At 39.4% G+C, this 25659-nt stretch overlaps 1 pseudogene; it reads right to left on the reverse strand.

The window, feature by feature from the left end:
- Positions 1–1942: 1942 nt before the first annotated feature.
- Positions 1943–3012, reverse strand: LOC128577980 (Y-box-binding protein 1-like; annotated as a pseudogene).
- Between the last annotated feature and the right edge of the window lie 22647 nt (positions 3013–25659).

A 25659-nucleotide genomic window follows, 5' to 3' on the forward strand; every position in this document is an offset into this window, starting at 1 on the left:
CCCTGAGGGCGGAGCTTGCCGGGGCATATCACTGACAATGGATCCCTGTGACCCAGCGCCAAACACTATTAGCTCCGTCTGGCCCAGCGGCTCAGACTGGGGCCCTAGACAACGGCCAAATTTCTCCGCACTCCCGCTCAGGCCTTCCCCAAGGCAGTTCAACTCAGTGCCAAGTCCAAGGACATCAAAACAGTTCACAGGTAAGGCCTTTCTGGTTTGCAGTCTCGCTGCTACTGAACTTACAGTTGTGGGCGGGTTTAGACGGGTTGAACACACGCGACCACTTGCCAGTTTTCCACTGTTTTAGTCCTCCTCTTGGGGTCCAGAAGTCTCTCGCTGACTCCCTGTATCTTCATAGGAGTGATGATAGGCAGTTCCCACCAGCCAGAGATGCCTGGAGTCCTATCTCCCCAGACTCACGGTGCCCAGATGCAAGGAAGCTGTTACTCGGCTGCCATCTTGTTCATGTGTTTCCGACTACTACATTTTCAAAAAATTTTTGTTATAATTCCTGAATAAAAAGAGAATTGTACCACATCATGTAAAGAATATTACATGAAGCCGGGGATGGCTCACATCTGTAATCCCCACAATGTGGGAGACAGATTTGGGAGGATTGCTTGAACTCAGGACTTCAAGACCAGTCTGAGCAAGAGCAAGACTACGTCTCTAAAAACAGCTGTGTGTTGTGGTGGGTGCCTGTAGTCTGAGATACTCAGGAGACTGAAGCAAGAGAATCGCTTAAGCCCAAGAGTTTGAGATTGCTGTGAGCTATGATGCCAGACACTACCGACGGAGACAAAGTGAGACTCAGTCTAAAAAAAAAACAAAACAGAATATTGCATTAACAAAACAGAACTGCGTCTGGCAGGAATAAAATGCTACTGGTACAAGTATATTAAGCAAGTGAGTTCTCTTTTGCTCACTTTTTAATGAAATTGTTTCTTTGTTTCTTGTTGATTTGCTTGAGTTCTTTGTATCATAAATCCTTGTTATCAGTCCTTTATCAGATGTATAGCATGCAAATATTTTCTTCCCTTCTGTAGGTTGTCTATTTGCTCTTTTGATTATGTCTGTGGCTGTTCAAAAGCTTTTGAATTTGATTAGGTCCCATTTATTTATTTTTGTTGCTGTGATTGATTTTGGGTCTTCCTCATGAATTTTTGCCTAGGCCTATAACAATAGAGCTTTTCCAAAATTTCCCTCCAGGATCTTACATCTTTTTATTCATCATACGTTATTTTCTTAAATTATTTAAGACCTTTATTTACAGGTGCTTGCTGTTTGTTGACTTTTTTAAAGAAATCAATTTGTAAACTTTTATTATCAATTAAAAATGAAATTCTCAAAAATCTCAACTTGACCAGATATGAAACAATTTAAAAACCTTTAAGGTGTATTGAGAAAAACCAGGCTTTTTTAAAAAACACATTTGTTATTACCAAAACACACATCTTTAAGTAAAAATAATAAACCCCCCATGCTGCATAGATAATTCAGATAATTCTAGTTATCTGGTCAATGGGCAAAAAGCAAGCACTTAAGGTTGTCACTCCAATCTTTTATTAATTTCATTTCATTTCTTTCTTTCTTTGTTTCTTTTTTTTTAGAGACAGAGTCTAACTTTGTCACCCTCGGTAGAGTGCTATGGCATCACAGCTCACAGCAACTGCCAGGTCTTGGGCTTAGGTGATTCTCTTGACTCAACCTCCTGAGTAGCGGGGACTACAGGTGCCCGACACAACACCTGGCTATTTTTTGTTGTTGTTGTTGCAGTTTAGCCGGGGCTGGGTTGGAACATGCCACCCTTGGAATATGGAGCCGGCGCCCTACTCACTGAGTCACAGACACCGCCTTTTTGTTCATTTCTTATTGCTGGAATTTCTTGTTTCTTCTTGTTTGATGACTAAACCGGATGATGGTAGAGATGGTAAGCCAGCATTTACTCAGCCCTGTCTTGCTCAACCTTGGGAATGGATGAATTCTCAGCTGGTAGATTGACTGCTTTTGTCTCTTTGCCGTCTTGTAGTTTAGGATTTTCTGGGTGTCTGCATCAGTAATTGAAGTTGTGATGGTACTGACATTGAGTCAGCTTCTGACCTTGGGATTTCATTTCCTTGATTCTCTCTATCCTCTTCATTTCCATCCTCTCTGGGCTGTATTTGGTAAGGAGGGCCCCAGCAGAATCCTTACATAAGCTCCTTACATAAGCTCTCCGATTCCTGAGAATCGGGGTCTATAACCCCGATACATATTTTGTCTTACTGCTCTACCTTGTTCTCCTGCACCCTGGTTGTCAGCAGCCTCCATCACTTCTCCCTGCATAGGAGGGTTGGAATACTGTGGTCGAATCCCTTAGGGTCTCCTCATGTAATAAGGTGGGAACCTTCACCTGTGGTAAGGCTGGCATTGTTGGGCCTAGCCTTCAGGAGCACTCTTTTATCCCTTGTTCTTTTCCCCTGCTCTCACTATTCTGGTAATTCTGCTGGTAATTGTGTGGGGGACCCCTGCGACATGGATAGTGCCCATAATGGTTATGGTCTGCTGCATATTTACTGCCTTAAACTGGAATTCCACCAGGGTCTGTAACATTTACTGCCTCTGCACCCTTTTCTCCTTCAACAACATCAAACTCCACAGTATCTCCATCTCCTACACTGTGAAGGTATTTCTTCGGGTTATTCTTCTTTATGGCAGCCTGATGTACAAACACACCTTCCTTCGTGTCATTCCTGTTGCTGAAACCATATCCATTTCTTACATTGAACCATTTCACTGGTCCCAAAACCTTTGTTTTGATGATCTTGTTCCTGTGGCAGGTGCTGCTGATGTGAGGCCGCCTGGACCACCACTCCCTGTACTGCTGCCCATGGTTCTGGGCTTGCTGTCAGCAACACTGATGACAGAGGTGATGGGCGGCTGCTGGGACTTGGCCTCACTGCTCATGGTTACAGTGACGGTGACTGTGCCCGACTGTGGCAGCTATGGCTCCTTCAGATGTGTGATGGTAACTAGGCCAGTGGTAGTAGTGCTCCTGCTATGGGTTGAACTCCATCATGAGTTAATTTTTGTGAATGATGTGAGATATGGATCCTGTTTTAGTTTTTTACTTGTCATTATCCAGTTTCCTCAGAACCATTTATTGACCAGGAATTCTTTTCCACAGTGTTTGTTTTTATCTGTATTGTCAAAAGTCAAACAGTAATATGAGGATGATTTCATCTCTAGGTTTTCTGTTCTAATACATAGGTTGATATCTCTGTTTTTGTGCCAGTGCCATGACATTTTGGTTACTATAGTCTTGTAGTATAGTTTGAAGTCTGATAAAGTGACACTTTCTGCTTTGTTCTAATTATGTAAGGATATGTTGGCTATTTGGGGTCTTTCTGATTCCAATCTTCACAAAGAACTATTTTGTCTAGATCTGCAGAAAATGATGGCATTTTAATGAGAATTTCATTAAATCTGCAAATAATTTTGGCTAGTGTAGCCATGTTAACAATATTGATTCTGCCAATCTATGAGCATGGTCTATTTTTCCATCTGTTTCCAATCTCTGCAATCTCTTTCCTCAGTGTTTCATAATTATCTCCACAAAGTTCTTTTACCTCTTTGGGCAGTGCCTGTTGCTCTGGGTAGGGCACCAGCCCCATATATCAAGGGTGGGTAGGGCACCAGCCCCATATATCAAGGGTGGAAGGTTCGAACCTGGCCCCAGCCAAACTACAACAACATAAAAATAGACAGGCATTGTGCCCCACCTATAGTCCCAGCTACTTGAGAGGCTGAGGCAAGAGAATCACCTAAGCTGAGGAGTTGGAGGTTGCTGTGAGCTGAGATGCTACAGCACTCTACCAAGGGTGATAAAGTGAGACTTTGTCTCAAAAAAAAAAGTCTTTTACCTCCTTTATTCAATATCAATATTCATAGCTATTTCATTTTCTTTGTTGCTACTGTGAAAAGGATTATATCTTTTATTTGATTCTCAGTTTGACTGTTGTTGGTGTATATAAAAGCTACTGATTTATGTACATGTCTTTTGTTGCCTGAGACATTACTGAATTATTTTATCAATTCCAGGAATCTCTTGGTTAAATCTTTGGGGTTTTCCATATGTAAGGTCATAGCCTCAATCAAGAGCAACAGTTTGACCTCTTTGTTACACATTTAGATACCTTTGATTTTCTTCTCCTGCCCGATTACTAGGCTTGGACTTCCAGCATTATGTTGAACAGAAGTGGAGATAGTGGGAAACCTTGTCTGGTTCTAGTTCTAAGAGGAAATTCTTTCAGTTTTTCCCCCTTCAATATGGTGTTGGCTATGGGTTTATAGTATATGGCCTTTATAATTTTGAGTTAAGTCCCATTTATGCCTATTTTGTTAAGTGGTCTTATCATAAAAGTGTGCTGGATTTTGTCAGATGCTTTCACAGAATCTATTGAAAGATTCATATGGTCCTCGTTTTTGTATGTATTTATGTGCTGGATTACATTTACAGATTTGTGTTTGTTGAACCATCTTTGCATCTCTAGGATGAAGCTAACTTGGTCATGATGAATTATTTTTTTGAACTGAAGCTAAATTTTGTTTACTAAGATGTTATTGAGAATTTTTACATCTATATTTATAAAGAATATTGGTCTGTAGTTTTATTTTCTAGTTTTGGGTTTTTTTCTGGCTTTGGTATCAAGGTGATATTGGCTTTGTAGAATGAGTTAGGAAGGATGTCTTCTTTCTCAATGTAAGGAAATAATTTCCTTCTCAATGTTAAGGTAAAAGCCTTTCTATATAGATTTGGCAAAATTCAGGTGTGAAACAGGTCCAGGACGTTTTTTGTTTTATGATACTTTTTTTTTTTTTTTTTTTGAGACAGAGTCGCAAGATGTCGCCCTGGGTTGAGTGCCAGGGCATCACAACTCATAGTCGCCTCAAACTCTTGGGCTTCAGTGATGCTCTTGCCCCAGCTTCCCAAGAAGTTTGTACTACAGGCACCCCTCCACAATGCCTGGCTATTATTTTTTGTTATTGCAGTTATCATTGTTGTTTTTAGCTGGCCCAGGCCAGGTTCGAACCTGCAACCCTTGGTGTATGTGGCTGTGCCCTGCTGACTGAGCTATGGGTGCCACCCTGTTTTAAGATATTTTATTGCTGCTTCAATTTCAGTAATTGATATTTATGTATTGAGGAGTTCTATACTCCAGGTTGAGCCTAGGGAGGTTGTATGTTTACAACTTTCTCCATTCCCTCCATGTTTTCAAGTTTATGAGCTTAGTATTCAGAGGTGATATTTTGTATCTGTCTGATACCATTCATAATTTCCCCATTTAATTTAAATTTTTCTTTGTTTCTATGTTTCTTTTTTCTTCAGTTTCAGATTAATATGAGGATATAAATGATTAGTTTACATTGTTTCCATTTTAAGGTAAAGTTCAAGTTGTAGTTAAGCCCTTCATCTATGGGGTGTGCTATATACACTTACATTGTCCACATTAGGTGAGAGTTAACTAATCCTCCTCTCTCCTCCCCTTTTCCCTTTCCCTCCTACACTCACTTGAATATATTTGTGTTTTTTTCTCTCATGTAGGTATGTAGTTTTTTTATATATTGGTTTCATATAATTATTGAGTACATTGGATACTTACTTTTCCATTCTTGTGAATGAAGGAGATAAGAACATTTCACCCCAAAATATGGTTCCTTGGTATAAAGAATATTCTGAATTAAAGGCCATTCATGATCAGATAGCATTGGCCTCTTCTTTATAAAACCTGAGTAAACTGATTGAGAATCAGAAAAGGGTGCTGACTTCCTTATTGCATATTAATAGACCTGGCCCTAAGGTCATATGAAGCATGGGACCTATCTCTCAGGTTAATGTACAAATCAAACTATTTCCACTCATCTATGCACATCCTCCTTATCAACCACTTGCTGCACATATACTTTCCACAATTTCCCCCCTCTCTTCTAAAATGGAACCTTAAAAGTCTTTTACCATCACTGAGACTTTGGGTAAACATTATTGTCATTCCCCCCATGCACATGGAATTTGGAAATAAACTATTCTCTTGTTAATCTACCATGTTGTGAGTTGATCTTTCAGTGAACCAACCAAAGTGGTAAAAGCAGGTTTCTCCGCAATCCCTACAGTATAGGGTAGTTGGCAGGATCTCAAAGCCATTCTGCTCTCTGGAAAGCCACAGCAGGAACTTTAGAACCCCAACACCAGCTGGCATGTGATGAGATATTTTACTTACCAGTCAGGCTGCTGCTCTTCCTCTCTGTGGGCTCCAGTTGAGCAGATGGTAAAAGATCTTTGCTCTTTCCATATTTAAGATTAACGAGCGAAACTTTTTTGTTGGGACTAGTCTTGTAAGCGACTCTGGTATTGGTATATTTTTAGGTACTTTGTGGTGTATGAATATTTAGATTGCTTGATTCCATCTCCTCTCAGAAATACATTCTAATCACTGTCATTTTTATTACTTGTTTTTGTTTTCTCACTTGTCTTTCTGTGTCATTTTGTCTAAAGAGGGTTACCATTGGGCCTATACCCCACCAGCCCATTGTTCAAAGCAGCCTTGTATACTGGCCAGTCACATGGTTCTGGCTAGTCTGATGTCTTTTAAGATGAACTTTATTGCTGTTCCCTAAAGCAAAAGCCACATGAGGTTTCCCTCTCATCCTGTTTTATGTCTCTGAGCTTGACTTTGTGACTCAATGGGAATTTTCTCCTCAGTCTCTGCCATCCAGAGGGTGTGTTTTGTCAGGAACATGTCAGGCACAGCCAGTCTGGAAAGACTGGGAGTGCAAGACACATAAGATTATAATCAACAAAAAGAAAAAGAAAATAAAAAAGAAAAAGATTCTAATCAACACACTGTGTGTACAAAATGCATCAAGCTCTGAGGAGTGAGCTTTTGTCGTCATCTATTCTATTATAAGTCTATTTCTGAAAATGAATTTTTGGGAATCTTAGAAATGGTCTTTTCTATGAAGAGGCATTGGGTCTTATAAAGAGGCATTGGACTGAGTCCTTTTGGAACAAATATACCATTGTGATTAATGGCTGAAGATGGATCCTTTAAATTAAAAAAAGAAAAAAAAACTTCTAAAATTTTTTAAAACTCTTAGAGATATCTTATTTGAAATAATTATGTTATAATAACAGAAATTAGATCAAAAAATATGTAATGTTATGACTAACCCTAAAGATTCTCCTGAAAAAATTAAAGAACAAATATCTGACTTAAAATAAACCAACCAACAAACAAAAAAATTATTTGAACACTGCCCTGTAAGAATAATGATGGGCCAGTTTATTTCATAGTCTAATGAAGAAAATTCTATATTTTCATCTCAACAGCCTTAAGTTTGATTCTTGAACAGAGAATGAACCTGTTCTAGTTTAAATATTCATAACTTATAATGTTCATTAGTTCTTTTCTCTTCCATGCACAACTTTTGCTTCCCTATATTCTATAGAGATATATAAGACTTTTAATATTTATGTATAAATGATCAACTGAAAAGCTAACACCCTAGAAAATATGACTGAACAAAATTGTAAGTTACATCCTGTTCATAACTTTTGTAGGTCTTGTAAAAACTGTTCTCCACCTCTTAAAATACTTCTTGCATCTTTAATTATGTAATAACTTTAGTTAAAACTTATTCATTTTACTTATAAAAGTTCATCTGTTTGTCCTCAGCAAAGTTTATTCCATTCATCTTCACTCCTTTTTGTTCTTTCCTCTCTGTGGATCATAGAATTTTGGTGAATCAAAAATGGCCAGGTGTTCAAACTATATTTAAATGAGGCATATACTGAGCTGGAGCCAAGCCAACTGTTTTTGTACCTTACTTTCTCTTTTCTGTCCACACATCTTCTCAACATTAGAGTCAATCTGAAATTTATTGTTTGGTAAACTGAGTCTTTCTCAAAGAATAAGATTCTTGCCTTTTAAACCTTCTAATTATCACTTTAGCCAAGTGAATAATTAACTTCATAGTAAACTTTGATTCTGTTTTGTGAAAAGTGGTTTTTTGAGAGTAAGAAAAATTAGACAGAAAGGAAAATGGAATTGTGTAAGAAAAGATTTTGTGTGTAAACTTTGTCCTGAAATAGAATGGATATTTAAGAAAATGAAAAGCAGGGCAAACCAGAAGGTTTATCTGTGCAGGTTCATGAAAGAAAATTTGTGAAGGAATTTTCATGTGCTCCAGTTGACTGTGGATTTTTGAATCCAAGTCTTTAGACTCTTTTGACTTGCAATCCCATTTGAACAAATGTTTTAAGTCTTTGATATTTGAGAAACCTTCCAAAAATCAAAAATCTAAATTTGGGGGCGGCGCCTGTGGCTCAGTGAGTAGGGCGCCAGCCCCATATGCCGAGGGTGGCGGGTTCAAACCCAGCCCCGGCCAAACTGCAACAAAAAATAGCCAGGCGTTGTGGCGGGCGCCTGTAGTCCCAGCTGCTTGGGAGGCTGAGGCAAGAGAATCGCGTAAGCCCAAGAGTTAGAGGTTGCTGTGAGCCGTGTGACGCCACGGCACTCTACCAGAGGCGGTACAGTGAGACTCTGTCTCTACAAAAAAAAAACAAAAAAAAAAATCTAAATTTGGTCCTTTTGAAATATTAAAAACACTGAAAGTCTGAATAAGACATATTAGGCTTATTTGGTATATTAAAATATATAGGAAATATTGTCAAATATGAAATGGTGGTCAATTTGCTATGGATTAGGTATATATATATATATTCTAATATTATAAAATATAGGTCTATTTTAGTGTATATTGTGAGTAATAATTTTACCTCATCTCAGGAAGTGTTTTTTTGTAACTGGCTAAATCCAAAGTTTGTCCTTCAAGGAAAGTAGTAGAAAAAGATGGCAAGTTCTCTCGAATTCAAATTTCTGATAACTTTAGAGATTAAATACCATCAAACTAAAAGCAAACTTCTAGGACTTTAACTAGAAGGCTAACATGTCCGTAAATATTGCTAACCTAACTTCAAAAAGAATAGAAATCTGTTACATGGAATTTGATGATTTGTTATGGCTTTTTGTTTGAAACATTGCTGATTCTTTCTGAGTTCTGTTTTCCAGAAGTCAAGAAAACCATTTTGTATCTTTTAAGCTATTTATAGCTTTCAGCAATGTATGTACTTAGGAACAAAATTGGAAACATTTCTTTTCTCTTTCCTTGATTTCTCCAGAATTTGAAAACCATTTGCAAGTATTCTTAATTTGTGACAATACAGTTATTTGTATAAGTTCAATAAGTATCTGCTTTGTTCTATAGGACATGATGAAAGGCACTGATTATTTTACCAAATCTTTGACTGGAATAGCATTTTCAGAGGTGTCCAGACTGTGTTATAGAATTAAGGTTGACTGGGCAGCGCCTGTGACTCAGTGGGCAGGGCGCCAGCCCCATATACCAAGGGTGGCAGGTTCAAACCCAGTCCCGGCCAAACTGCAACAAAAAAATAGCCAGGCATTGTGGCAGGTGCCTGTAGTCCCAGCTACTCGGAAGGCTGAGGCAAGAGAATCACCTAATCCCAGGAGTTGGAGGTTGCTGTGAGCTGTGTGACACCATGGCACTCTACCATGGGCAATAAAGTGAAACTCTGTCTCTGCAAAAAAAAAGAAAGAAAGAAAAGAAAAGAAAAGAAAAAGAAAATTAAGGTTGACTTTAAAGGGCCAATAAAAAAGCCTGTTGAAAAGACTGGCCAGATACCTCACCAATAATATTTACTGATCTGCAGTGAGTAAAGAATATCACTTTATGATGGGTCCTAGAATCATAATTTGCTTTGGGACCTCAAGAAAAGAGGAATTTACCCAATGCATACAGGTATCTAATGGCACAGATGAAACCTAGGTTCATGAGAGGCTTTTAAGTCTAACCTGAGATTGCTTATAAAAAAAAATTCCAGCAAAGCCAGTTTTAAAGGGAAGAAAAGCCTAGATGGCTAACAATCATTCTTGCTACAATTTATGAAAATAATCAGACCCAGTGTACTGAACATACAGTTTATTTTTTGCAATTAGTTTAATTCTGCTGTAATTTGTTTTTAGCAAAGTGAGAAATTATATAAAGAAAAATGGTTCAAAAGGAAAAAAAAAACTGTAGCCCACCTGTTTTAGATTCCAGCCTTGTTTGCAATGCCAGCTCATAAAACGAGACATAGCTGTTTAACTAAACTGATCTGATAAACAAGGCTAAGAGACTGGCCAAAGAATATAGAATTACATACATAGTTATATTTACTCTGAAGCCTTAAGGCTCAACAAAGGTTGCCTGTTGGATACACTGAAAAAAAATTGTGCAGTATTAAATGCTATCTGCTGTGTCTATATATATACCTCAGGAAAACTTGGAACCTGAATATTCACTTGAATTGCCCAGAACTTTGTATCAGTTCTGTAGGGACTCTTAAAACTAGGTATTATCTTAAGAACTGTGCTAAGTCTGTAAATAAGAATATTAATATTCCCATTGTGTGAACCTTAGTCTCGAAATCCACAACTTGTAGATATTTGTAAGTGACTGCTAAATGGTTTCATTCTCTTACCCTGGACCCAACCTTGCCCTTATCCCTGTCAATATAGGAAGGCTACAAACAAATGCAAGGTGGCTGAGGTCATACAAAAGCCAAAAGAAAACACTGAGGATTTCTATGAAAGACTATGTGCAACATACAGACTGACTGGACCATTGGATGAACCCACAAAGGTGAGAGAAAAAGAGCCAATTGAGTATAAATTTGACCAACAAAAGCCTTCAAGAGGCTAAAGGAAAAACTGCAGGCAGCCCTGGTGCTAGCTAGGCCTTCCTGACCTAGCCAAGCCTTTTGAACTGTATGTGTCAGAAGGAAATAGAACAGTTGAGGGAATGCTCAGCCAGAATATAGAATCCTGGGCAAAACCGGTTGCTTATCTCTCTAAACAACTTAATTGGGTCTCAAAATGATGGCCCCATGCCTAAGAACACTTGAAGACACTACTATGTTGGTGCAAGAGGCTGAAAAGTTGACAAAACTTGATGACAAGTCTGGGTACCATATGCAGTGGTCACTCTTATGAACACCAAAGGGCACTATTGGTTGACCAACTCATTCCTCACCAAATATCAAAGCTTACTGTGTAAAACTCTGAGGTTGATTATAGAGATTGTATGCATGAGGCATGCACTTAGGATAGAAGAAAACAAAATTAAGCATCTTCTGGGGGAAATACTTCTACATTTCCCTCTTGGCCATCCTTGCGAAGAAGGTCAGCCAGCACTGTGTGTCATGCAACCAACACAATGCTAAATAGGGACCATCTCTGCCACCTGAAATTCAGTCGTACAGGTTAGTCCCTTTTGAAGATGTGCAAATGAACTATACTGAGTTATCCAGTTATGAAGGATACTGGTACTTACTAGTTTTGGTCTGCACGTACTTGGGATAGGTGGAAGCCTTCCTCACCAGGCTTGAAGTAGTAAAAGTGTTGCCCAGAGAAATCATCCCATGGTTTAGCTTGTTACTCCGTATTGGATCTCATAACAGACCAGCCTCTGTAACAGAGGTAGTGCAAATGACAGCTAAAGCCTTGAATATCACCTGGAAACTAAATGTGGCTTATAGGCCTCAAAGCTTGGGCAAGGTAAAGCACATGAACAGAGCCATAAAAACAGAAATTGGTAAGCTTTGCCAGGAAGCAAAGCTTAATTAGGTACAGCCCTTGTCACTGGTCTTGTTTAATATTAAAATGTACCACTTCTAAGGAAATTAGGGTACTTCCCTTATGAAACAAAGTATAGCAGGCCTCCACCAATCCTCTGAAATTTAGCAGGGACTTCTAAAACAACTGGGAGAGACTGAATTGAACAGACAGAAGTCCAAAGATAAGTAACATGGAAGATCTCCACTTTGGTAATTAACATTATTCTGTTTAGTCCTTTGTGTCTGTATGCCCTTTCTCTCCAAAGGATAAAGTCTAGATCAAGGGTTAGAACTCAGCCCCGCTCAAACCAATGTAGAAGTGACCCTACACCATCATCATGATCACACCCACAGCAGTGAAGGTGGAAAGGATCCTCACCTGGATCCATCACAGCGGGCTGAAGAGACCTTCACTGCTCCCATGGGAAACAAAAACAGATCCAGCCAACCCCTGCAAGGTAACTCTTGAGGCGGTCAACATGCCCTGCTCCAGCCACATACTGGAAGCTAGCTGGTCAATGCAAAGTTGAAGCCTGAGGAAATTCCTGGTGGTTCTTGTCTTAATTGGTCTTTGGACTTTGGGAAAGGGGAAGAAGGAATTTGATCTGTGCACCCACACCACTAAGATGGATCAGATGGAAGGTCTACAGTTACCTCTTTGAAGAGCCTCCATACTTCTTTCCATAGGGCTGTATGAGTTTGCAATCCCACCAGCAGTGTAAAAATGTTTCCATATCTCCACATGCACGCCTCCATTTGTAGCTTCAGGATTTTGTGATGTGGGCTATTCTCACTTGAGTTAGGTGATATTTCAGAGTAGTTTTCATTTGCAATTCTCTGATGATTAGGGATGATAAGCATTTTGTCATGTGTTTCTTGGCCATTCATCTGTCTTCTTCAGGAAAGGTTCTGTTAAAATGTCTTGCTAACTCATACATGGGATTGTTTGTTCTGTTCTTGTTGATTAATTTGAGTTCTCTGTAGATTATAGTTATCAGCCCTTTTTCATATTTATAGGATGTAAATATCTTCTCCCATTCTGAAGGCTGTTTGCTTTAGTTGTGGTAGTCCTAGGTGTGAAGAAGCTTTTTAGCTTGATTATGTCCCAGTTAATTATTTTTGGTGTTACTGCAATTGCCAAGGGGGGGGTCTCCTTTATAAAATATTTTCCCAGGTCAATTTTGTCAAGAATTTTTCCCACGCTTTATTTTTTAATTATTTTTATTTATATTTTATTTATTGTTTTTATTAATAAAATATACTTTTATTATTTCCTGTCTTAAATTTACATCTTTTATTTAGCAAGAGTCAATTTTTGTCAGTGGCAAGAAGTGCAGCTCCTGTTTCAGTCTTCTACATGAGGCTAATCAGTTCTCCCAGCACCATTTATTAAATAGGGATTCTTTTCCCCAGTGTATGTCTTTGTTTGGTTTATCAAACATCTATGACAATAAGTGGCTGGGTTCTCTAGGTTCTCTATTCCATTGATCTATATCTCTATTTTTGATGTAGTTCCATGCTGTTTTGATCAGTGTAGACTTGTAGTATAACCTGAAATCTGGTAATGTGATGTCTCCAGATTGGTTCTTATTTCTGAAAATGTCATTGAGTATTCAGAGTTTTTTTACTAGTTCCATATAAAACGAAGTACCATTTCTTTCCAAGTTCTTCAAAGTATGACATTGGTGCTTTGATGGGGATAGCATTAAATCTGTAGATCACTTTGGATAGTATTGACGTAACTACCATACCTAGCCATGAGCATGATATGTTCTTCCATTTGTTAACGTCTTCTGCTATTTTTTCAGAGTATCATAGTTCTCTCCATAGAGATCTTTCTTTCATCTGTTAGGTATATTCCCAGGTATTTCATTTTATTTGAAGCTAGTGTTCAAGGTATTGTGTCTTTAAAATAACTTCTGATTAATATAAGAATACAAAGGTTAGATTACATTGTTTTCTTTTCTAAGGTAATGTTCAAGTTGTAGTTCAGTCCTTCACCAAAGGGGTGTGCTGAACACCCTCACATTGTGCACATTAGGTGAGATCCTGCCAATTGCCCACCCTTGCCCTCCCACTTTCCTTACCTTCATTAGGATATATTTGTGATTGTTTTTATTTTGGGATGTAGTCATTATCTATTGGTTTCATATTAGTATCGACTACATTGCATACATTTTTTTTTCCTATTCTTGAGATACTTTACTAAGAAGAATGTGTTTCAACTCCATCCAGGTAAACACAAAAGATGTGAAGTCTCTTTTTCTTAGGGCTGAATTTTACTCCATGGTATACATATACCACAGTTTGTTAATCTATTCATGGGTTAATGGACACTTGGGTTACTTCCATGCCTTGGCAATTCTGAAATTATCTGCAATAAACATTATAGTGCAGGTGTTCTTTTGGTATCTTCTGAGTAGATACCTAGTAATAGGATTGTGGGAGCAAATGGAAGGTTGACTTCCAGTTCTTTGCAAATTCAGCAGACTTCTTTCCATAGACGTTGTATTTGTTTGCAGTCCCATTTGCAGTGCAAAAGCGTTACCTTCTCTCCACATTCATTCAGCATCTGCAGATTTGAGATTTTGTGACGTGGGCTAATGTCACTGGAGTTAGGTGACATCTCTGAGTGGTTTTGATTTGCAATTCTCTGATGATTAGGCATGATGAGAAGTTTTTTGGCCATTTGTCTATCCTCTTTAGTGAAATTTCTGTTCAAGTCTCTTGCCCACTTATAAATACGTATGTTTGCTTTTTTTGTTGATTAGTTCAAGTTCTCTGTAGATTCAACTTATCAGCCCTTTGTCAGATTCATAGCATGCAAATATCTTTTCCCATTCCAAAAGCTGTTTATTTGCTTTTGTTGTGATACCCTTACCTGTGCAGAAGGTTTTTAGCTTGATCGTGTCCCATTTATTTATTTCTGGTCTTGCTGAAATTGCTAAGGGGGTCTTCTCCATAAAATCTTTTGCCAGGTCGATTGTGTCAAGAGATTTCCCTACACTTTCCTCTAGAATTTTTATTCTTCTCTACCTTAAATTTAAATCTTATATCCAGCAAGAGCTTATTTTTGTTAATGGTGAGCAGTATGAGTTCTGTTTCAGTCTTCTACTTGTGGCTAACCAGCACCACTTATTAAATAGGGATTCCTTTCCCCATTGCACGCTTTTGTTTGGTTTATCAAAGATCAGATGTCGACATGGGGCTGGGCTCATCTTTAGGTTCTCTATTCTATTCCATGGATCTATATCTCTATTTTTGTGGTAGACCCATGCTGCTTTTATCACTGTAGACTTGTAGTATAACGTGAAGTTTGGTAACGTGATGCTTCCGAATTTGTTTTTATTTCTTAAAATTGTATTGGCTATTCAGGTTTTTTTTTTCCTGGTTCCATATGAAATGAAGTACTATTTTTTTTTTTTTGAAGTTCTTCAAAGTATGATGTTGGTGCTTTGATGGGGATTGCATTAAATCTATGGATTGCTTTGGTAATATGGACATTTTAACAATGTTGATTCTTCCCACCCATGAGCATGGTATGTTCTTCCATTTGTTAACATCTTCTGCTATTTCCTTTTTCAGTCAGGGTTTTATAGTTCTCTTTATAGAAATCCTTTGCATCCTTGTTAGATGTATTCACAGGTATTTAATATTCTTTGAGGCTACTATGAATGGTATTTTGTCTTTTATCTGATTTTTAGCTTGACCTTTATTGGCATGTATGAAAGGTACTGATTTATAGACATTGATTTTGTATCCCAAGACTTTGATATATTTCTTGATCACTTATGAGAGCTTTGTAGTTGATTCTCTGGGGTTTTCTAGGTATAAGATCATGTCATCCTCAAAAAGTGAGAGCTTGACTTTCTCTGTTCCCATTTGAATACCTTTTGTCTCATTCTCATGCACTGTGTTGAATAGTAGTCATGATAGTGGACATCCTTGTCTTTTCCCAGTTATAAGTGGAAATGCTTACAGTTTTAATCCATTCATTATACTAGCTCTGGGTTTTGTTGTAGATTACCTTTATTAGTTTAAGAAATATCCCTTCTATGCCTATTTTCTTAAGTTTTCTTGTCAGAAAGGGATACTGAATTTTGTCAAATGCCTTTTCTCCATCAATTAAGAGGATCATATGTTCTTTGCTTTTGATTTTATTTATCTGCTGCCTTACATTTATGGATTTATGTATGTTGAACAAAACATATTTTCCTTAATGTGTATCTGTATTCTGTTTGCTAGGGTCTTACTGAATTTTTTTGTATTGATATTCATTAATGATATGGCTTATATTTTTACTTTTTTGTTGGGTCCTTTCCTGGTCTTGGTATCTGGGTGATATTTTCTTTGTAGAATGTATTGGAGAGGATTATTTCCTTCTCTATGCTTTGAAATAGATCATGCAATATAGGTACTAGCTCCTATTGGGAGCTTTGGCAGAATATTGTTGTAAAACCTTCCTGTCTTGGACTTTTCTTTCTTGGTAGGTTTTTAATTGTTGCAATTTAAGTGCTTGATACAGGTCTATTCAAAATTTCTATTTTTTTCTAGTTGAGTTTAGGAATGTGATGTGATTCTAGCTATTGTTGCATTTCCTTGAGTTTTCAAATTTCTGGGCATAGAGATTTTACAGTAATTGTGGATGGTCTTTTGATCTCTGTGCTATCTATTGTATTTTTTTTTTTTGTTTGTTTGTTTGTTTGGCCGGGGCTGGGTTTGAACCCACCACCTCCGGCATATGGGACCGGCGCCCTACTCCTTGAGCCACAGGCGCCGCCCTATGGTATCTATTGTTATTTTTCCTTTTTTGATTCTCAATTTAAGATAGTAGAGATCTTACTTTTCTGTTTCTATTTAATCTGGCCAAAAGTTTATCAATTTTGTTCATCACTTAAAAGAACCAACTTTTTGTCTCACTGATATTCCAAATGATGCTTATATTCTCAATTTCATTTAATTCTGCTCTAATTTTGTCATTTCTTTTCTTCTGCTAGATTTGGCATTCATTTGCTTTTCCTTTTCCAGTTGTTTGGGATACTCTAATATGTTGTTGACTTGTGCTCTTTCAGTTTTCTGCATGTAGGCATATATTGCTATAAACTTCCCTCTTAGGTCTGCCTTAGTAGTATATCCCACACGTTTTGATATCTTGTGGTGGGAGAACCAAGGCTGTTTGTGGCTGGGTTGTGTGAGCTTCCTTGTTAGTAGTTGGCACCTGAAAGAAGGAGCAAGCTGCAGTGCTGTTTCTGGGTCTTGAATCTGCTCTAGTCCCTCAGAAGCAGCACTCAACTGATCCACTTGGTGGGTGGGGTTCTGGAAGTTCCAGATGAGTCTTTAATCTCTGCTAAAGTTGAGGCAGGGGAGGAAACACAGTTGGCCAGGGCTGAGTTGGGCACACTTGTGCTCAGGCTCCACAGAAGCTGAGCAGTTAGCTGGGGTTTTTTGTGGGGGGGGGGTGGTGGCTGGAGGGCAGTTATAGGTCTGCTCCCAGTATCTGTGTGGAATCCTGCCAGGGAGAGGCTGAAATGGCCCCACCCAGCCACAAATTCTTTTTGTGGAGGCAGGTCTGTCAGAGACTCATAAACTGGCAAGCCTAAGTGGGCTTCACTCTGATCCCTTTTCTCTGCACCACAGTGATCACTGGCAGGCTGGATCCCAGGGCAGCCAAATTCCCCTGTTACTATGGTTTGGGTTGGGAGTTTCCTTTCTCAGGATTCCAGCCTGAACTAGAGTGAAGCCCTCCCATTGGGGGAAGGGGTTCTCTGTGAGGATGCCACAAACAGGATGTATACTACATTCTCCACACTGATCCATCCATGCAGGATCCCTTACCTCTCTAGAACAAGTAGGTCAATCCCAAACTATGCCAGAGAGAGGTGTGCCTATCCCTGAGTCACCCACAGGATGCCTGAGAAGGTTCGATGGCCCTCTACTTCAGGATATGCCTGGCTGTGATGGAGCTGCAGGACACACAGCACCAGGGCAAGTCAGTGAGCAGGGAGCTGTAAGTCTGAGCACACCTTTGTCTGCTGCAGGACCCCAAGAGAAGAGGCCCAAGTCCCACACTCTATGGAAACTTCGGTGTTGTGGCTCAATTGTCTCTCTCAGCAACCCCTTGGGGAGCAGGGAAAAAAGAGTCTATATGGGAGAGTGTTAGTAGTCTGGTTGGGAGGGCATCTGTCTTAAGTGTCTTGGCCTTAGAGTTATGTAAGTCACCTGGGAACTGCTGAACCCTTGGGGATTCTGCAGTGTGGGCCAGGGTTGGAAAATATATGTATGGAAATGAACAGGGTGAAACGTGAGTTTTATCCCCCTGGAGAGGACAAAGACGTAGAATGAATCAAGAAGTAGGTTGGAACCTGCTGTCCCAGCTTGGGTCTGTGGAGGTGGGAAGTGCCCCAGAGGACTGGGAGTCTTGTGCCCTGTCTGCAAGCAGTTCCCCGTTCACTGGTGGAAGTAGCCTCTGGACTCATGTGGGCAGAAGCTCTCTTTAGCATATTGGGAGACCTCCTCATGTTAGAGATGTTGGGGAGGAAGAAGCAAACCCCTCCACTTACCCTCTCACTGGGTTAAAAGTTTTTCCAGGGTTGTCCTCTGCCCATAATTTCGTACTTCTTGCTCTGCCTTGCAACTTCTTCCTGTGGACATTCTTTAGTTTCTAGTACTTTTCCCTGAGGATTACACCCATTCTATGACGGTCTGCTAGCTTTTTCATTTTTCATCTAAAATTTTTCCTTCTTTATGAGATGATCTGGAATTTGGTGTCTCTGGTCAGCCATCTTCATTACACATCATTGTTAATATATTAAATTTTATTATTCTGTATTTATCTTAATAATAATGCACATTTAGATATTATACCATTTTTATTGTTGGGGATTCATTGAGGGTACAAAGAACCAGGTTACATTGATTGCATTTGATAAAGACCCTTTTATAAGTGTGTCTCATGCCCAAAAGTTGTACTACACACTGTAACCCCACTCCCCCTCCCTCCTTCCTTTTCTCTGCTCTCCCCATCCCCCACTCTCCACCGTGTGCTAGGTCATTAATTGTCCTCATATAAGAATTAAATACATAGTATTCTGGCTTTTCCATTATTGAGAAGCTTTACTAAGAATAATGTGTTTGTTCCACTTCCATTCAGGCTAATATAAAAGATGTAAAGTATCCATTTTTGTTGATGGTTGAATAGTATTCCATGGTATACATATACCACAGCTTGTTAATCCATTCCTGGATTGGTGGGCATTTAGGCTGTTTCCACATTTTGGTGATTGTAAATTGACCTGTGATAAACAGTCTAGTGCAAGTGTCCTTATGGTAAAAGGATTTTTTTTTCTTCTGGGTAGATGCCCAGTAATGGGATTGCAGGATCAAATGGGAGATCTAGCTTGAGTTCTTTGTGAGTTCTCCATACTTCCTTTCAAAAAGATTATATTAGTTTGCAATCCCACGAGCAGTGTAAAAGTGTTCCCTTCTCTCCACATCCAAGCCAGCATTTGCAGATTTGAGATTTTGTGATGTAGGCCATTCTCACTGGGGTTAGATGATATCTCAGGGTGGTTTTGATTTGCATTTCTCTGATAATTAGGGACAATGAGCATTTTTTCATATGTTTGTTAGCCATTCGTCTCTCTACTTTAGACAAGTTTCTATTCATCTCTCTTGCCCATTGATATGTGGAATTGTTGACTTTTTTAATGTGGATTAATTTGAGTTCTCTATTGATCCCAGTTATCAAGCTTTTGTCTGATTCAAAATATGCAAATACCCTTTCCCATTGTGTAGGTTGTCTATTTGCTTTGGTTGTTGTCTCCTTCACTGCACAGAGGCTTTTCAGTTTAATTAACTCCTATTTGTTTATTTTTGTTGTTGTTGCAATTGCCATGGAAGTCTTCTTCATAAAGTCCTTCCCCAGGCCAATGTCTTCAAGTGTTCTTCCCATGCTTTCTTTGAGGATTTTTATCATTGCATGCCTTAAATTTTGGTCTTTTATCCATAGTGAATTAATTTTGGTGAGTGGAGAAATGTGCGGGTCCAGTTTCAGCATTTTACATGTGGATATCCAGTTCTCCCAGCACCATTTATTGAGTAAGGATTCTTCCCCCCAGTGTAAGTTTGTGTTTGGTTTATCGAAGATTAGGTGGCTATAAGATATTAGTTTCATCTCCTGAAACTAACATTGGTTCCAGATGTCTATTTCTCTGTTTTTGTGCTAACACCATGTGTTTTGATCACTATGGCCTTGTAGTACAGCCTAAAGTTTGATAGGCTGATGTCCCCAGCTTTGTTATTATTACTAAGAATTGCATTGGATATACAGGGGATATTATACTTTTACTGAAATCTGAAAGTGATATCCATTAGACTTGACTCCGAATCTGCAATTATGGGTAAGCAGCCATTATTACTCTAACTTTTAAAATTATTCTTCAGAGTTAAACAATGCAAAGGACTAAAAGACAAATGAAGGTAGTGGTTAATTTATTAAGGGGAAGTCAGTTCCTGATCCTTCAGGGACCAGGAACTCTGGGCCTCACTTGCCAGAATGGATTTGAGGATCATCCTAGAGATGGTTTTGAGAACAAAAGGGAAAGGTTCAAAACTGAGCAGTCAATGTGAGGAACATTAAGTCAACAGAGAATAGAAAAATGGAGGAAGAAAGAACAGTAAATGGAAGGAATGGATTGAAAACTGGAGGAACAAATAGGTAAAGAGCTAAAACTAGATATGGGTTTAAAACATATGCAAGCTTGAAGAGCAACAATTTGGGGGAGTGTTCAGGGGGCATACCTCAGAAGTTAAGGCACAGTAGTTTTAGTCATAGTTAGACATAGTAGTTTATTCAGAATCATATGGATCAAAGGCTTATCTAAATTCATGCCTCAGAAAATATTGAGAGAGATGAGTGGGAAACTGAAGAAAGGTAAAGTTAGAAGCTTCAAGAGACAAAGAGACAGAACAGGCACACAAAAGAGAATTTTCAAAAGCGGGAAACACAAGGGGCCATCTCCCATTAGTGGGGTTCTGGTGAATGGCCCCAAGTGTTTGTTCCACTAAGCTTTTATTGAAGGCTATTTACTCATTAGTGCAGAGGGTAAGCTGAGGAAGGGAACGAAAACATCAGCAGTTTCTCTGAGGAAGCATGTTAGGTCCTATTGTTTCTATAATCCTTAACTTTAAGGGTCTTAGCAGCCTTGAGAAATCCAAAACTTGAGCCTTGTGTGGGGGCAGCCTCCTGTCTGTGGTTACACACACAGATTCTTGGGGAGGTGGTTAATACCCACTATTTCACTATGGAGTAAAATGCCACCAAGCCAAGGCATCATTCTCCTCTGAAGAATTAGTGAGACAGAAGAATTTTCTGATCTCTACCCACAGGGTCTTCCTCTATGATAAGGGATATAAGCTCTCCTACTTTGATCTCTGCCCTGGCTAAATACAAACCTCCACAATGGGTATTTGCTTTCACTGTTAACAGGGCAGGAGATGGCCTGGTTAATCTTTCTACTCAGGCCTTGCACACAGTTTCCTCTGTAGCCATTGTTTCCTAAGAGTGTTCACAGACCCAGGAGGGGTGTTTGCAAGCCATATCCCCTACAGGCCAGGATTCTAGAAAAAGGAGGAAATGTTCTCAGAAAAGAAATTTATCTGGAGGCAGAGACAAGATGGCTGACTGAAGCCAGCTTTCCACAGAGGCTCCCGTCCAGAAGGAGAGTTAAAGGACAGAAATTTGGCAAGTAACCTGATGGATTATGCCTGCACCAAGAGAGAAGGTTGAAGAACGCACATCAACCCTGCTGAGGCGAGCTGCAACCACAAGGATACAAACAAAAGGTACAAAATCCATCACCAAGCAGAAAGGAGTCCCCTCCCCCATGAGAACAGCTCAGAGTGCCCCATAAACAAACAAACAGAGTTCAAGGGTCCTCCCACTACACTCCAAGAGAGAGACCCTCTAAAAACTGGACCTAACTCCTCTACTAGGGTGACAAAGCGTTCTCCCTCCAGGCATAAAACTGTATAAAATTGTATATATTCTCTACCTGCAATTCTGAGCTCCCAGCACTCACCTCCACTCTCACTCTGAGGTCTGGAGGCCTATCCCCCAGGATACCAGATTCTTGGGTGATTTCTCGAGGGGTGTGGACAGGGCCTAGACTACAGCTGGTCAGTGCTGATTCTGTGGCACGGGAGTGAGGAGAGGACAGTCAGCTGACAGGGAATCACACAGCCGGAGTGGCAGTGCCCCAAGGTACAGAGCAGCATCCGTTTTTGGCAAAAATAGGGCTCTCTCCCAGATATTCTGAAGCCACACCCCCGTCTTCCTGGGCAACCAGAGGAAGCCGGGCATCTTCTCAGGTGGCAACCACCGTGGAACAGATATGGGACGGAAATGCAGGCCCCATGGGTAAAGGATTTGCCTGAGGCCGTACCAGCCTGGGTGGAGCACGGGGAGTAGAAAACGCACTCACAGAGCTGGGAAATTCTCAGGGCAGGGCTGACCCACAAAACTGCTTTACTGAGGCTCAGACGCACCCAGCCTTCAGGGGATCGTCAGCCTATAGACAAAGGAAGGCAGGAGGCTGGAACTGACAGCTAACCATGCTGTGAATACAAACCTTCAGGAGCAAAGACAGGGCAGGCTCTGAGAACTCAAAACAGCTTCTCTTCTGCAGGGGAATTTACCATGGACAGAAACAAATTCCCACAAAGTTGTTCTGTTCTGTTCTGTCAGTAACATCAATCAAGGGTGGGGCTGGAACTGAGTGAACACCCCCCAGCCTCCATCAAGCACCCAAGGTGTTCAGACTTCACCTCCCCCTGCTGGATAGAGCCATAGAGGCTGGATAGCAGCCTGACTGAGCAGATATAGATTTCCTTCTGATTCAGACAGGTGCAAACCCCTGGGATTTCTGCTCACTGGAGGCAACTGGGTCACAGCCCTGTGGGGCTATAAGTGACTGGGTATGACAGAGGTGCAAGGTGGGGAAGGAGGCATCAACCTTACCAGACTAATCTATTTGCTGGGTGGGTCCTCCTGACTTCACGGAACACCAGAGCAAGTCATATCTCAGTTGTCACCAGACACCTGTGATCCAGTTGCCAGAAACATTTTAAACTCTACCACCTGAGACAGGTGCTGACTGACACAACTGATTAGGACCTTTTGAACTGAGCCAATCGCTTGAGGACTATTCAAGTGATGCCCTGGGTGTGTGGTGGTAGGAAGGTTTGATTTTCCTTTTCCAATTGTTGCCTGTGGGGGGTGGGGTGATTAATTGCTGGTATTTCTCCACAGCTGAGAGTACAACCCAGAGTAATTGTTTCACTAGGGTCCAACAGAGACCAGCTGAAAACAAGACAGAACCACTTAGCTCCACCAACCAAACAGGTCCCCAGTTTCTCAGGCCATAGCACTGTACCAGTCCTCAACAAAGCTCCAGGGGAAAAATAAAATGGTGTAAAAAATTATGGGCTGGAATCAGTGCAAAAACTCTGGTAACATGAATAACCAGAAAAGATCAACTCCCCCAAGGAAAAATATGGCAGATGTAACTGAAGATCCCATTCATAAACACCTGGCCGAGATGTCAGAAATTGAATTCAGAATTTGGATTGCAAACAAGATTAATAGAATGGAGTAAAAATTGGAATTAGAAATTTGGGGAGCAATTCAAGGGTTGGAATTAGAAATTCGAGGAGCAATTCAAAAGTTGTCTCAAGAATTTAAAGAATTTAAAGACAAAACCACCAAAGATTTTGCACTCTGAAGCAAGAATTTGCAGCCCTCAAAATTCTGAAAAATACAGTAGAATCCTTCAGTAACAGAGTGGAGCAAGCAGAAGAAAGGATTTCTGATATTGATGACAAAGCTTTTGAATGCTCCCAAACTCTCAAAGAAGAAGAGAAATGGAGAGCAAAAACATATCATTCTCTCAGAGAGCTCTGGGATAATTAGAAGAAGGCTAACATCTGCCTCATTGGAATCCCTGAAAGTGAAGAAGTGGCCTCACAAGGCACAGAGGCCATTCTCCATAAAATTATAAAAGAATTTTCCAGACATGCAAAGAGATTCTGAAATTCAGATAGCAGACAGTTTCAGAACCCCAGCATGACTCAATCTGAATAAAACATTCCCCAGGCATATCATAATTAAATTCACGAAAGTTAATGTGAAGGAGAAAATTCTGAAAGCATCCAGATGTAAGAAATCCATTATCTACAAAGGGAAGAATATTAGAATGACTGCAGATCTCTCTGCTGAAACTTTTCAAGCCAGAAGAGGGTGGTCATTGACTTTTAATCTCCTAAAGCAAAATAACTTTCAACCCCAGATCCTGTATCCAGCTAAACTGAGTTTTATTTCTAATGGAAAAAATAAATTCTTAAATGACATTCATATGTTGAAGAAATTTGCCACAACCAAACCAGATCTTCAGGATATTCTCAGACCTATCCTCCATAATGACCAGCACAATCCTCTACCACAAAAGTAAACTCACTCAGAAGATCAAACTCCAACTTCCACAGAAAAACTAATTCCTATATTATTCAACCTTTTCCAAAATGTAGAAAAAGAAGGAAGACTACCCAACACGTTCTATGAAACAGGAAAAGACCCAACAAGAAAAGAAAATTATAGACCAATATCAGTAATGAATATAGATACAAAAATATTCAACAAGATCCTAACAAACAGAATCCAGCAACACATCAAACAAATTATATATCATGTTCAAGTTGGTTTTATCCCAAGGTCTCAAGGCTGGTTCAATATACGTAAATCTATAAGCATAATTCAGCACATAAACAAATCACAAAACAAAGACCATACGATTCTCTAAATTGATGCAGAAAAACCTTTTGATAATATCCAGCATCCCTTCATGATCAGAACACTTAAGAAAATTGGTATAGAAGGGACATTTCTTAAATTGATAGAGGCCATCTACAGAAAACCCACAGCCAATATCGTATTGAATGGACTTAAATTGAAATCATTTCCACTCAGATCAGGAACGAGAAAAGGCTGCTGATTGACTCCACTGCTCTTTAAAATTGTAATGGAAGTTTTAGCCACCACAATTAGGGAAGAAAAGGCGATCAAGGGTATCCATATAAGGTCAGAAGAGATCAAACTTTCACTCTTCGCAGATGATATGATTTTATATCTGGAAAACACCAGGGGTTCTACTACAAAACTCTTAGAAGTGATCAAGAAATACAGCAGCGTCTCAGGTTATAAAATCAACATTCATAAATCGGTAGCCTTTATATATACGTACAATAGTCAAGGTGAAAAAACAGTTAAAGACTCTATTCCACTCACAGCAGTGCCAAAGAAGATGAAATATTTGGGAGTTTATCTAGCAAAGGATGTGAACGATCTCTATAAAGAGAACTATGAAACTCTAAGAAAATAAATAGCTAAAAATGTTAACAAATGGAAAAACATATCATGCTCATGGCTGGGAAGAATCAACATTGTTAAAATGCCCATACTACCCAAAGCAATATACAATTTTAATGCAATCCCTATTAAATCTCCACTGTCATACTTTAAAGATCTTGAAAAAATAATACTTTGTTTTGTATGGAATCAGAAAAAATCTTGAATAGCCAAGATATTACTCAGAAATAAAAACAACGCAGGAGGAATCATGCTACCGTACCTCAGACTATACTATATATTGTTAGTGATCAAAACAGCATGGTACTGGCACAAAAACAGAGAGGTAGATGTCTGGAACAGAATAGAGATGAATCCAGCTACTTACTGTTATTGGATCTTTGAGAAGCCAATTAAAGATATTCAGTGGGGAAAAGATTTCCTATTTAACAAATGGTGCTATGTGAAGTGGCTGGCAACCTGTAGAAGAGTGAAACTGGACCCACACCTTTCACCATTAACTAAGATAGATTCTCACTGGATTAAA

Source organism: Nycticebus coucang, chromosome X, assembly GCF_027406575.1.
Source record: "Nycticebus coucang isolate mNycCou1 chromosome X, mNycCou1.pri, whole genome shotgun sequence".
Classification (NCBI taxonomy): Eukaryota; Metazoa; Chordata; class Mammalia; order Primates; family Lorisidae; genus Nycticebus; species Nycticebus coucang.